The sequence below is a fragment of the Saimiri boliviensis genome, chromosome 8, assembly GCF_048565385.1.
Source record: "Saimiri boliviensis isolate mSaiBol1 chromosome 8, mSaiBol1.pri, whole genome shotgun sequence".
Taxonomy (NCBI): domain Eukaryota; kingdom Metazoa; phylum Chordata; class Mammalia; order Primates; family Cebidae; genus Saimiri; species Saimiri boliviensis.
In genome coordinates, this window is record NC_133456.1 from 66,756,568 (window position 1) to 66,771,947 (window position 15,380).

Genomic DNA, 15,380 nt, shown 5'->3' on the forward strand with positions numbered 1-15,380 from the left:
TACAGCCTGTACTCCCAAGCACTCTGGAATGTCCAAACGCAGCTTTTAGAAGAAACGTGTTTCTACCTCGCTGAATGTAAACATAGATGCAACTTCCTAAAAGGAACCAACACACAGCAGATCAGTTTGTACGAAGCGGGTCTTCTGTGTTTTAAACGCATTCTTACTGCTAACTCTTATATGCGTCTCTAGGGCTGGAAATGACTGTTTCTACATTCTCCAAAGAAAGGGTTTCTGAACTGCAGCAAACACAGAGCAGTTTAGCTCTGCAAGTTGAACGCCCACATTGACAACCATTCTGCTAGATAGCTCCGTTTTTGTTTTACTGCAAGGTACTTCTCTTTACAGCCTGTATTCCCAAGCACTCTGGAATGTCCAAACGCAGCTTTTAGAAGAAACGTTTTTCTGCCTCGCTGAATATAAACATAGATGCAGCTTCCTAAAAGGAACCAACACAGAGCAGATCAGTTCGTACGAAGTGGTTCTTCTTTGTTTTAAACGCATTCTTACTGCAAACTCTTATATGCTTCTCTAGGGCTGGAAATGACTGTTTCTACATTCTCCAAAGAAAGGGTTTCTTTACTGCTGCAAACACACAGCAGTTTAGCTCTGGAAGTTGAATGCACACATTGACAACCATTCTGCTAGATAGCTCCTTTTTTTTTTACAGTAAGGTAATTCTCTTTACAGCCTGTACTCCCAAGCACTCTGGAATGTCCAAACGCAGCTTTTAGAAGAAACGTGTTTCTACCTCGCTGAATGTAAACATACATGCAACTTCCTAAAAGGAACCAACACACAGCAGATCCGTTTGTACGAAGCGGGTCTTCTGTGTTTTAAACGCATTCTTACTGCTAACTCTTATATGCGTCTTTAGGGCTGGAAATAACTGTTTCTACATTCTCCAAGGAAAGGGTTTCTGAACTGCTGCAAACACACAGAAGTTTAGCTCTGGAAGTTGAATGCACACATTGACAACCATTCTGATAGATAGCTCCGTTTTTGTTTTACAGCAAGGTACTTCTCTTTACAGTCTGTACTCCCAAGCACTCTGGAATGTCCAAACGCAGCTTTTAGAAGAAACGTGTTTCTACCTCGCTGAATGTAAACATAGATGCAACTTCCTAAAAGGAACCAACACACAGCAGATCAGTTTGTACGAAGCGGGTCTTCTGTGTTTTAAACGCATTCTTACTGCTAACTCTTACATGCGTCTCTGGGGCTGGAAATGACTGTTTCTACATTCTCCAAAGAAAGGGTTTCTGAACTGCTGCAAACACACAGCAGTTTAGCTCTGGAAGTTGAATGCACACATTGACAACCATTCTGCTAGATAGCTCCGTTTTAGTTTTACAGCAAGGTACTTCCCTTTACAGCCTGTACTCCCAAGCACTCTGGAATGTCCAAACGCAGCTTTTAGAAGAAACGTGTTTCTACCTCGCTGAATGTAAACATAGATGCAACTTCCTAAAAGGAACCAACACACAGCAGATCAGTTTGTACGAAGTGGGTCTTCTGTGTTTTAAACGCATTCTTACTGCTAACTCTTATATGCGTCTCTAGGGCTGGAAATGACTGTTTCTACATTCTCCAAAGAAAGGGTTTCTGAACTGCAGCAAACACAGGGCAGTTTAGCTCTGGAAGTTGAACGCCCACATTGACAACCATTCTGCTAGATAGCTCCGTTTTTGTTTTACAGCAAGGTACTTCTCTTTACAGCCTGTATTCCCAAGCACTCTGGAATGTCCAAACGCAGCTTTTAGAAGAAACATGTTTCTGCCTCGCTGAATAAAAACATAGATGCAACTTCCTAAAAGGAACCAACACAGAGCAGATCAGTTCGTACGAAGTGGTTCTTCTTTGTTTTAAACGCATTCTTACTGCAAACTCTTATATGCTTCTCTAGGGCTGGAAATGACTGTTTCTACATTCTCAAAAGAAAGGGTTTCTTTACTGCTGCAAACACACAGTAGTTTAGCTCTGGAAGTTGAATGCACACATTGACAACCATTCTGCTAGATAGCTCCGTTTTTTTTTACAGCAAGGTACTTCTCTTTACAGCCTGTACTCCCAAGCACTCTGGAATGTCCAAACGCAGCTTTTAGAAGAAACGTGTTTCTACCTCGCTGAATGTAAACATAGATGCAACTTCCTAAAAGGAACCAACACACAGCAGATCAGTTTGTACGAAGCGGGTCTTCTGTGTTTTAAACGCATTCTTACTGCTAACTCTTATATGCGTCTTTAGGGCTGGAAATAACTGTTTCTACATTCTCCAAGGAAAGGGTTTCTGAACTGCTGCAAACACACAGAAGTTTAGCTCTGGAAGTTGAATGCACACATTGACAACCATTCTGATAGATAGCTCCGTTTTTGTTTTACAGCAAGGTACTTCTCTTTACAGCCTGTACTCCCAAGCACTCTGGAATGTCCGAACGCAGCTTTTAGAAGAAACGTGTTTCTTCCTCGCTGAATGTAAACATAGATGCAACTTCCTAAAAGGAACCAACACACAGCAGATCAGTTTGTACGAAGTGGGTCTTCTTTGTTTTAAACGCATTCTTACTGCAAACTCTTATATGCTTCTCTAGGGATGGAAATGACTGCTTCTAGATTCTCTAAAGAAAGGGTTTCTGAACTGCTGCAAACACACATCAGTTTAGCTCTGGAAGTTGAATGCACACATTGACAACCATTCTGCTAGATAGCTCCGTTTTTCTTTTACAGCAAGTTACTTCTCTTTACAGCCTGTACTCCCAAGCACTCTGGAAAGTCCAAACGCAGCTTTTAGAAGAAACGTGTTTCTACCTCGCTGAATGTAAACATAGATGCAACTTCCTAAAAATAACCAATACACAGCAGATCAGTTTGTACGAACCTGGTCTTCTGTGTTTTAAACGCATTCTTACTGCTAACCCTTATATGCTTCCCTAGGGCTGGAAATGACTGTTTCTACATTCTCCAAAGAAAGGGTTTCTGAACTGCTGCAAACACACAGCAGTTTAGCTCTGGAAGTTGAATGCACACATTGACAACCATTGTGCTAGATAGCTCCATTTTTGTTTTACAGCAAGCTACTTCTCTTTACAGCCTGTATTCCCAAGCACTCTGGAATGTCCAAACGCAGCTTTTAGAAGAAACGTGTTTCTGCCTCGCTGAATATAAACATAGATGCAACTTCCTAAAAGGAACAAACACAGAGCAGATCAGTTTGTACGAAGCAGGTCTTCTTTGTTTTAAACGCATTCTTACAGCTAACTCTTATATGCTTCTGTAGGGCTGAAAATGACAGTTTCTACATTCTCCAAAGAAAGGGTTTCTGAACTGCGACAAACACACAGCAGTTTAGCTCTGGAAGTTGAATGCACACATTGACAAGCATTCTGCTAGATAGCTCCGTTTTAGTTTTACAGCATGGTACTTCTCTTTACAGCCTGTACTCCCAAGCACTTTGGAATGTCCAAACGCAGCTTTTAGAAGAAACGTGTTTCTACCTCCCTAATGTAAACATAAATGCAACTTCCTAAAAGGAACCAACACACAGCAGATCAGTTTGTACGAAGCGGGTCTTCTGTGTTTTAAACGCATTCTTACTGCTAACTCTTATATGCGTCTCTAGGGCTGGAAATGACTGTTTCTACATTCTCCAAAGAAAGGGTTTCTGAACTGCTGCAAACACAGAGCAGTTTAGCTCTGGAAGTTGAATGCACACATTGACAACCATTCTGCTAGATAGCTCCGTTTTTGTTTTACTGCAAGGTACTTCTCTTTACAACCTGTATTCCCAAGCACTCTGGAATGTCCAAACGCAGCTTTTAGAAGAAACGTTTTTCTGCCTCGCTGAATATAAACATAGATGCAACTTCCTAAAAGGAACCAACACAGAGCAGATCAGTTCGTACGAAGTGGTTCTTCTTTGTTTTAAACGCATTCTTACTGCAAACTCTTATATGCTTCTCTAGGGCTGGAAATGACTGTTTCTACATTCTCCAAAGAAAGGGTTTCTTTACTGCTGCAAACACACAGCAGTTTAGCTCTGGAAGTTGAATGCACACATTGACAACCATTCTGCTAGATAGCTCCTTTTTTTTTTACAGCAAGGTAATTCTCTTTACAGCCTGTACTCCCAAGCACTCTGGAATGTCCAAACGCAGCTTTTAGAAGAAACGTGTTTCTACCTCGCTGAATGTAAACATAGATGCAACTTCCTAAAAGGAACCAACACACAGCAGATCAGTTTGTACGAAGCGGGTCTTCTGTGTTTTAAACGCATTCTTACTGCTAACTCTTATATGCGTCTTTAGGGCTGGAAATAACTGTTTCTACATTCTCCAAGGAAAGGGTTTCTGAACTGCTGCAAACACACAGAAGTTTAGCTCTGGAAGTTGAATGCACACATTGACAACCATTGTGATAGATAGCTCCGTTTTTGTTTTACAGCAAGGTACTTCTCTTTACAGTCTGTACTCCCAAGCACTCTGGAATGTCCAAACGCAGCTTGTAGAAGAAACGTGTTTCTACCTCGCTGAATGTAAACATAGATGCAACTTCCTAAAAGGAACCAACACACAGCAGATCAGTTTGTACGAAGCGGGTCTTCTGTGTTTTAAACGCATTCTTACTGCTAACTCTTACATGCGTCTCTGGGGCTGGAAATGACTGTTTCTACATTCTCCAAAGAAAGGGTTTCTGAACTGCTGCAAACACACAGCAGTTTAGCTCTGGAAGTTGAATGCACACATTGACAACCATTCTGCTAGATAGCTCCGTTTTTGTTTTACAGCAACGTACTTCCCTTTACAGCCTGTACTCCCAAGCACTCTGGAATGTCCAAACGCAGCTTTTAGAAGAAACGTGTTTCTACCTCGCTGAATGTAAACATAGATGCAACTTCCTAAAAGGAACCAACACACAGCAGATCAGTTTGTACGAAGCGGGTCTTCTGTGTTTTAAACGCATTCTTACTGCTAACTCTTACATGCGTCTCTGGGGCTGGAAATGACTGTTTCTACATTCTCCAAAGAAAGGGTTTCTGAACTGCTGCAAACACACAGCAGTTTAGCTCTGGAAGTTGAATGCACACATTGACAACCATTCTGCTAGATAGCTCCGTTTTTGTTTACAGCAAGGTACTTCTCTTTACAGCCTGTACTCCCAAGTACTCTGGAATGTCCAAACCCAGCTTTTAGAAGAAACATGTTTCTGCCTCGCTTAATGTAAACATAGATGCAACTTCCTAAAAGGAACCAACACAGAGCAGATCAGTTTGTACGAAGTGGGTCTTCTTTGTTTTAAACGCATTCTTACTGCAAACTCTTATATGCTTCTCTAGGGCTGGAAATGACTGCTTCTACATTCTCTAAAGAAAGGGTTTCTGAACTGCTGCAAACACACATCAGTTTAGCTCTGGAAGTTGAATGCACACATTGACAACCATTCTGCTAGATAGCTCCGTTTTTCTTTTACAGCAAGGTACTTCTCTTTACAGCCTGTACTCCCAAGCACTCTGGAATGTCCAAACGCAGCTTTTAGAAGAAACGTGTTTCTACCTCGCTGAATGTAAACATAGATGCAACTTCCTAAAAATAACCAATACACAGCAGATCAGTTTGTACGAACCTGGTCTTCTGTGTTTTAAACGCATTCTTACTGCTAACCCTTATATGCTTCCCTAGGGCTGGAAATGACTGTTTCTACATTCTCCAAAGAAAGGGTTTCTGAACTGCTGCAAACACACAGCAGTTTAGCTCTGGAAGTTGAATGCACACATTGACAACCATTGTGCTAGATAGCTCCATTTTTGTTTTACAGCAAGCTACTTCTCTTTACAGCCTGTATTCCCAAGCACTCTGGAATGTCCAAACGCAGCTTTTAGAAGAAACGTGTTTCTGCCTCGCTGAATATAAACATAGATGCAACTTCCTAAAAGGAACAAACACAGAGCAGATCAGTTTGTACGAAGCAGGTCTTCTTTGTTTTAAACGCATTCTTACAGCTAACTCTTATATGCTTCTGTAGGGCTGAAAATGACAGTTTCTACATTCTCCAAAGAAAAGGTTTCTGAACTGCGACAAACACACAGCAGTTTAGCTCTGGAAGTTGAATGCACACATTGACAAGCATTCTGCTAGATAGCTCCGTTTTTGTTTTACAGCAAGGTACTTCTCTTTACAGCCTGTACTCCCAAGCACTCTGGAATGTCCAAACGCAGCTTTTAGAAGAAACGTGTTTCTGCCTCGCTGAATATAAACATAGATGCAACTTCCTAAAAGGAACCAACACAGAGCAGATCAGTTTGTACGAAGCGAGTCTTCTTTGTTTTAAACGCATTCTTACTGCAAACTCTTATATGTGTCTCTAGGGCTGGAAATGACTGTTTCTAAATTCTCCAAAGAAAGGGTTTCTGAACTGCTGCAAACACACAGAAGTTTAGCTCTGGAAGTTGAATGCACACATTGACAACCATTCTGCTAGATAGCTCCGTTTTAGTTTTACAGCAAGGTACTTCTCTTTACAGCCTGTACTCCCAAGGTCTCTGGAATGTCCAAACGCAGCTTTTAGAAGAAAAGTGTTTCTACCTCGCTGAATGTAAACATAGATGCAACTTCCTAAAAGGAACCAACACACAGCAGATCAGTTTGTACGAAACGGGTCTTCTGTGTTTTAAACGCATTCTTACTGCTAACTCTTATATGCGTCTCTAGGGATGGAAATGACTGTTTCTACATTCTCCAAAGAAAGGGTTTCTGAACTGCTGCAAACACACAGACGTTTAGCTCTGGATGTTGAATGCACACATTGACAACCATTCTGCTAGATAGCTCCGTTTTTGTTTTACAGCAAGGTACTTCTCTTTACAGCCTGTACTCCCAAGCATTCTGGAATGTCCAAACGCAGCTTTTAGAAGAAACGTGTTTCTACCTCGCTGAATGTAAACATAGATGCAACTTCCTAAAAGGAACCAACACACAGCAGATCAGTTTGTACGAAGCGGGTCTTCTGTGTTTTAAACGCATTCTTACTGCTAACTGTTATATGCGTCTCTAGGGCTGAAAATGACTGTTTCAACATTCTCCAAAGAAAGGGTTTCTGAACTGCTACAAACACACAGAAGTTTAGCTCTGGAAGTTGAATGCACACATTGACAACCATTCTGCTAGATAGCTCCGTTTTAGTTTTACAGCAAGGTACTTCTCTTTACAGCCTGTACTCCCAAGCACTCTGGAATGTGCAAACGCAGCTTTTAGAAGAAACGTGTTTCTACCTCGCTGAATGTAAACATAGATGCAACTTCCTAAAAGGAACCAACACAGAGCAGATCAGTTTGTACGAAGCGGGTCTTCTGTGTTTTAAACGCATTCTTACTGCTAACTATTATATGCGTCTCTAGGGCTGGAAATGACTGTTTCAACATTCTCCAAAGAAAGGGTTTCTGAACTGCTGCAAACACACAGAAGTTTAGCTCTGGAAATTGAATGCACACATTGACAACCATTCTGATAGATAGCTCCCTTTTAGTTTTACAGCAAGGTAATTCTCCTTACAGCCTGTACTCCCAAGCACTCTGGAATGTCCAAACGCAGCTTTTAGAAGAAACGTGTTTCTACCTCGCTGAATGTAAACATAGATGCAACTTCCTAAAAGGAACTAACACACAGCAGATCAGTTTGTACGAAGCGGGTCTTCTGTGTTTTAAACGCATTCTTACTGCTAACTCTTACATGCGTCTCTGGGGCTGGAAATGACTGTTTCTACATTCTCCAAAGAAAGGGTTTCTGAACTGCTGCAAACACACAGCAGTTTAGCTCTGGAAGTTGAATGCACACATTGACAACCATTCTGCTAGATAGCTCCGTTTTAGTTTTACAGCAAGGTACTTCTCTTTACAGCCTGTACTCCCAAGCACTCTGGAATGTGCAAACGCAGCTTTTAGAAGAAACGTGTTTCTACCTCGCTGAATGTAAACATAGATGCAACTTTCTAAAAGGAACCAACACACAGCAGAGCAGTTTGTACGAAGCGGGTCTTCTGTGTTTTAAACGCATTCTTACTGCTAACTATTATATGCGTCTCTAGGGCTGGAAATGACTGTTTCAACATTCTCCAAAGAAAGGGTTTCTGAACTGCTGCAAACACACAGAAGTTTAGCTCTGGAAATTGAATGCACACATTGACAACCATTCTGATAGATAGCTCCCTTTTAGTTTTACAGCAAGGTAATTCTCCTTACAGCCTGTACTCCCAAGCACTCTGGAATGTCCAAACGCAGCTTTTAGAAGAAACGTGTTTCTACCTCGCTGAATGTAAACATAGATGCAACTTCCTAAAAGGAACCAACACACAGCAGATCAGTTTGTACGAAGCGGGTCTTCTGTGTTTTAAACGCATTCTTACTGCTAACTCTTACATGCGTCTCTGGGGCTGGAAATGACTGTTTCTACATTCTCCAAAGAAAGGGTTTCTGAACTGCTGCAAACACACAGCAGTTTAGCTCTGGAAGTTGAACGCCCACATTGACAACCATTCTGCTAGATAGCTCCGTTTTTGTTTTACAGCAAGGTACTTCTCTTTACAGCCTGTATTCCCAAGCACTCTGGAATGTCCAAACGCAGCTTTTAGAAGAAACGTGTTTCTGCCTCGCTGAATAAAAACATAGATGCAACTTCCTAAAAGGAACCAACACAGAGCATATCAGTTCGTACGAAGTGGTTCTTCTTTGTTTTAAACGCATTCTTACTGCTAACTCTTATATGCGTCTCTAGGGCTGGAAATGACTGTTTCTACATTCTCCAAAGAAAGGGTTTCTGAACTGCTGCAAACACACAGACGTTTAGCTCTGGAAGTTGAATGCACACATTGACAACCATTCTGCTAGATAGCTCCGTTTTAGTTTTACAGCAAGGTAATTCTCTTTACAGCCTGTACTCCCAAGCACTCTGGAATGTCCAAACGCAGCTTTTAGAAGAAACGTGTTTCTACCTCGCTGAATGTAAACATAGATGCAACTTCCTAAAAGGAACCAACACACAGCAGATCAGTTTGTACGAAACGGGTCTTCTGTGTTTTAAACGCATTCTTACTGCTAACTCTTATATGCGTCTCTAGGGCTGGAAATGACTGTTTCTACATTCTCCAAAGAAAGGGTTTCTGAACTGCTGCAAACACACAGAAGTTTAGCTCTGGAAGTTGAATGGACACATTGACAACCATTCTGCTAGATAGCTCCGTTTTAGTTTTACAGCAAGGTACTTCTCTTTACAGCCTGTACTCCCAAGCACTCTGGAATGTCCAAACGCAGCTTTTAGAAGAAACGTGTTTCTGCCTCGCTGAATATAAACAGTGATGCAAATTCCTAAAAGGAACCAACACAGAGCAGATCAGTTTGTACGAAGTGCGTCTTCTTTCTTTTAAACGCATTCTTACTGCAAACTCTTATATGCTTCTCTAGGGCTGGAAATGACTGTTTCTGCATTCTCCAAAGAAAGGGTTTCTGAACTGCTGCAAACACACAGCAGTTTAGCTCTGGAAGTTGAATGCACACATTGACAACCATTCTGCTAGATAGCTCCATTTTTGTTTTACAGCAACGTACTTCCCTTTACAGCCTGTACTCCCAAGCACTCTGGAATGTCCAAACGCAGCTTTTAGAAGAAACGTGTTTCTACCTCGCTGAATGTAAACATAGATGCAACCTCCTAAAAGGAACCAACACACAGCAGATCAGTTTGTACGAAGCGGGTCTTCTGTGTTTTAAACGCATTCTTACTGCTGACTCTTATATGCGTCTCTAGGGCTGGAAATGACTGTTTCTACATTCTCCAAAGAAAGGTTTTCTGAACTGCTGCAAACACACAGCAGTTTAGCTCTGGAAGTTGAATGCACACATTGACAACCATTCTGATAGATAGCTCCGTTTTTGTTTTAGAGCAAGGTACTTCTCTTTACAGCCTGTATTCCCAAGCACTCTGGAATGTCCAAACGCAGCTTTTAGAAGAAACGTGTTTCTGCCTCGCTGAATATAAACATAGATGCAACTTCCTAAAAGGAACCAACACAGAGCAGATCAGTTCGTACGAAGTGGTTCTACTTTGTTTTAAACACATTCTTACTGCAAACTCTTATATGCTTCTCTAGGGCTGGAAATGACTGTTTCTACATTCTCCAAAGAAAGGGTTTCTTTACTGCTGCAAACACACAGCAGTTTAGCTCTGGAAGGTGAATGCATACATTGACAACCATTCTGCTAGATAGCAACGTTTTTTTTTACAGCAAGGTACTTCTCTTTACAGCCTGTACTCCCAAGCACTCTGGAATGTCCAAACGCAGCTTTTAGAAGAAACGTGTTTCTACCTCGCTGAATGTAAACATACATGCAACTTCCTAAAAGGAACCAACACACAGCAGATCAGTTTGTACGAAGCGGGTCTTCTGTGTTTTAAACGCATTCTTACAGCTAACTCTTATATGCGTCTTTAGGGCTGGAAATAACTGTTTCTACATTCTCCAAGGAAAGGGTTTCTGAACTGCTGCAAACACACAGAAGTTTAGCTCTGGAAGTTGAATGCACACATTGACAACCATTCTGATAGATAGCTCCGTTTTTGTTTTACAGCAAGGTACTTCTCTTTACAGCCTGCACTCCCAAGCACTCTGGAATGTCCGAACGCAGCTTTTAGAAGAAACGTGTTTCTTCCTCGCTGAATGTAAACATAGATGCAACTTCCAAAAAGGAACCAACACACAGCAGATCAGTTTGTACGAAGCGGGTCTTCTGTGTTTTAAACGCATTCTTACTGCTAAGTCTTATATGCGTCTCTAGGGCTGGAAATGACTGTTTCTACATTCTCCAAAGAAAGGGTTTCTGAACTGCTGCAAACACACAGACGTTTAGCTCTGGATGTTGAATGCACACATTGACAACCATTCTGCTAGATAGCTCTGTTTTTGTTTTACAGCAAGGTACTTCTCTTTACAGCCTGTACTCCCAAGCACTCTGGAATGTCCAAACGCAGCTTTTAGAAGAAACGTGTTTCTACCTCGCTGAATGTAAACATAGATGAAACTTCCTAAAAGGAACCAACACAGAGCAGATCAGTTTGTACGAAGCGGGTCTTCTGTGTTTTAAACGCATTCTTACTGCTAACTGTTATATGCGTCTCTAGGGCTGGAAATGACTGTTTCAACATTCTCCAAAGAAAGGGTTTCTGAACTGCTGCAAACACACAGAAGTTTAGCTCTGGAAATTGAATGCACACATTGACAACCATTCTGCTAGATAGCTCCGTTTTAGTTTTACAGCAAGGTAATTCTCTTTACAGCCTGTACTCCCAAGCACTCTGGAATGTCCAAACGCAGCTTTTAGAAGAAACGTGTTTCTACCTCGCTGAATGTAAACATAGATGCAACTTCCTAAAAGGAACCAACACACAGCAGATCAGTTTGTACGAAGCGGGTCTTCTGTGTTTTAAACGCATTCTTACTGCTGACTCTTATATGCGTCTCTAGGGCTGGAAATGACTGTTTCTACATTCTCCAAAGAAAGGTTTTCTGAACTGCTGCAAACACACAGCAGTTTAGCTCTGGAAGTTGAATGCACACATTGACAACCATTCTGATAGATAGCTCCGTTTTTGTTTTAGAGCAAGGTACTTCTCTTTACAGCCTGTATTCCCAAGCACTCTGGAATGTCCAAACGCAGCTTTAAGAAGAAACGTGTTTCTGCCTCGCTGAATATAAACATAGATGCAACTTCCTAAAAGGAACCAACACAGAGCAGATCAGTTCGTACGAAATGGTTCTACTTTGTTTTAAACACATTCTTACTGCAAACTCTTATATGCTTCTCTAGGGCTGGAAATGACTGTTTCTACATTCTCCAAAGAAAGGGTTTCTTTACTGCTGCAAACACACAGCAGTTTAGCTCTGGAAGTTGAATGCATACATTGACAACCATTCTGCTAGATAGCAACGTTTTTTTTTACAGCAAGGTACTTCTCTTTACAGCCTGTACTCCCAAGCACTCTGGAATGACCAAACGCAGCTTTTAGAAGAAACGTGTTTCTACCTCGCTGAATGTAAACATACATGCAACTTCCTAAAAGGAACCAACACACAGCAGATCAGTTTGTACGAAGCGGGTCTTCTGTGTTTTAAACGCATTCTTACAGCTAACTCTTATATGCGTCTTTAGGGCTGGAAATAACTGTTTCTACATTCTCCAAGGAAAGGGTTTCTGAACTGCTGCAAACACACAGAAGTTTAGCTCTGGAAGTTGAATGCACACATTGACAACCATTCTGATAGATAGCTCCGTTTTTGTTTTACAGCAAGGTACTTCTCTTTACAGCCTGCACTCCCAAGCACTCTGGAATGTCCGAACGCAGCTTTTAGAAGAAACGTTTTTCTTCCTCGCTGAATGTAAACATAGATGCAACTTCCAAAAAGGAACCAACACACAGCAGATCAGTTTGTACGAAGCGGGTCTTCTGTGTTTTAAACGCATTCTTACTGCTAAGTCTTATATGCGTCTCTAGGGCTGGAAATGACTGTTTCTACATTCTCCAAAGAAAGGGTTTCTGAACTGCTGCAAACACACAGACGTTTAGCTCTGGATGTTGAATGCACACATTGACAACCATTCTGCTAGATAGCTCTGTTTTTGTTTTACAGCAAGGTACTTCTCTTTACAGCCTGTACTCCCAAGCACTCTGGAATGTCCAAACGCAGCTTTTAGAAGAAACGTGTTTCTACCTCGCTGAATGTAAACATAGATGAAACTTCCTAAAAGGAACCAACACAGAGCAGATCAGTTTGTACGAAGCGGGTCTTCTGTGTTTTAAACGCATTCTTACTGCTAACTGTTATATGCGTCTCTAGGGCTGGAAATGACTGTTTCAACATTCTCCAAAGAAAGGGTTTCTGAACTGCTGCAAACACACAGAAGTTTAGCTCTGGAAATTGAATGCACACATTGACAACCATTCTGCTAGATAGCTCCGTTTTAGTTTTACAGCAAGGTAATTCTCTTTACAGCCTGTACTCCCAAGCACTCTGGAATGTCCAAACGCAGCTTTTAGAAGAAACGTGTTTCTACCTCGCTGAATGTAAACATAGATGCAACTTCCTAAAAGGAACCAACACACAGCAGATCAGTTTGTACGAAGCGGGTCTTCTGTGTTTTAAACGCATTCTTACTGCTAACTCTTACATGCGTCTCTGGGGCTGGAAATGACTGTTTCTACATTCTCCAAAGAAAGGGTTTCTGAACTGCTGCAAACACACAGCAGTTTAGCTCTGGAAGTTGAATGCACACATTGACAACCATTCTTCTAGATAGCTCCGTTTTTGTTTACAGCAAGGTACTTCTCTTTACAGCCTGTACTCCCAAGTACTCTGGAATGTCCAAACCCAGCTTTTAGAAGAAACATGTTTCTGTCTCGCTGAATGTAAACATAGATGCAACTTCCTAAAAGGAACCAACACAGAGCAGATCAGTTTGTACGAAGTGGGTCTTCTTTGTTTTAAACACATTCTTACTGCAAACTCTTATATGCTTCTCTAGGGCTGGAAATGACTGTTTCTACATTCTCCAAAGAAAGGGTTTCTGAACTGCTGCAAACACACATCAGTTTAGCTATGGAAGTTGAATGCACACATTGACAACCATTCTGCTAGATAGCTCCGTTTTTCTTTTACAGCAAGGTACTTCTCTTTACAGCCTGTACTCCCAAGCACTCTGGAATGTCCAAACGCAGCTTTTAGAAGAAACGTGTTTCTACCTCGCTGAATGTAAACATAGATGCAACTTCCTAAAAGGAACCAACACAGAGCAGATCAGTTTGTACGAAGCGGGTCTTCTGTGTTTTAAACGCATTCTTACTGCTAACTGTTATATGCGTCTCTAGGGCTGAAAATGACAGTTTCAACATTCTCCAAAGAAAGGGTTTCTGAACTGCTGCAAACACACAGAAGTTTAGCTCTGGAAGTTGAATGCACACATTGACAACCATTCTGCTAGATAGCTCCGTTTTAGTTTTACAGCAAGGTACTTCTCTTTACAGCCTGTACTCCCAAGCACTCTGGAATGTCCAAACGCAGCTTTTAGAAGAAACGTGTTTCTACCTCGCTGAATGTAAACATAGATGCAACTTCCTAAAAGGAACCAACACACAGTAGATCAGTTTGTACGAAGCGGGTCTTCTGTGTTTTAAACGCATTCTTACTGCTAACTGTTATATGCGTCTCTAGGGCTGAAAATGACTGTTTCAACATTCTCCAAAGAAAGGGTTTCTGAACTGCTACAAACACACAGAAGTTTAGCTCTGGAAGTTGAATGCACACATTGACAACCATTCTGCTAGATAGCTCCGTTTTAGTTTTACAGCAAGGTACTTCTCTTTACAGCCTGTACTCCCAAGCACTCTGGAATGTGCAAACGCAGCTTTTAGAAGAAACGTGTTTCTACCTCGCTGAATGTAAACATAGATGCAACTTCCTAAAAGGAACCAACACAGAGCAGATCAGTTTGTACGAAGCGGGTCTTCTGTGTTTTAAACGCATTCTTACTGCTAACTATTATATGCGTCTCTAGGGCTGGAAATGACTGTTTCAACATTCTCCAAAGAAAGGGTTTCTGAACTGCTGCAAACACACAGAAGTTTAGCTCTGGAAATTGAATGCACACATTGACAACCATTCTGATAGATAGCTCCCTTTTAGTTTTACAGCAAGGTAATTCTCCTTACAGCCTGTACTCCCAAGCACTCTGGAATGTCCAAACGCAGCTTTTAGAAGAAACGTGTTTCTACCTCGCTGAATGTAAACATAGATGCAACTTCCTAAAAGGAACCAACACACAGCAGATCAGTTTGTACGAAGCGGGTCTTCTGTGTTTTAAACGCATTCTTACTGCTAACTCTTACATGCGTCTCTGGGGCTGGAAATGACTGTTTCTACATTCTCCAAAGAAAGGGTTTCTGAACTGCTGCAAACACACAGCAGTTTAGCTCTGGAAGTTGAACGCCCACATTGACAACCATTCTGCTAGATAGCTACGTTTTTGTTTTACAGCAAGGTACTTCTCTTTACAGCCTGTATTCCCAAGCACTCTGGAATGTCCAAACGCAGCTTTTAGAAGAAACGTGTTTCTGCCTCGCTGAATAAAAACATAGATGCAACTTCCTAAAAGGAACCAACACAGAGCATATCAGTTCGTACGAAGTGGTTCTTCTTTGTTTTAAACGCATTCTTACTGCAAACTCTTATATGCTTCTCTAGGGCTGGAAATGACTGTTTCTGCATTCTCCAAAGAAAGGGTTTCTGAACTGCTGCAAACACACAGCAGTTTAGCTCTGGAAGTTGAATGCACACATTGACAACCA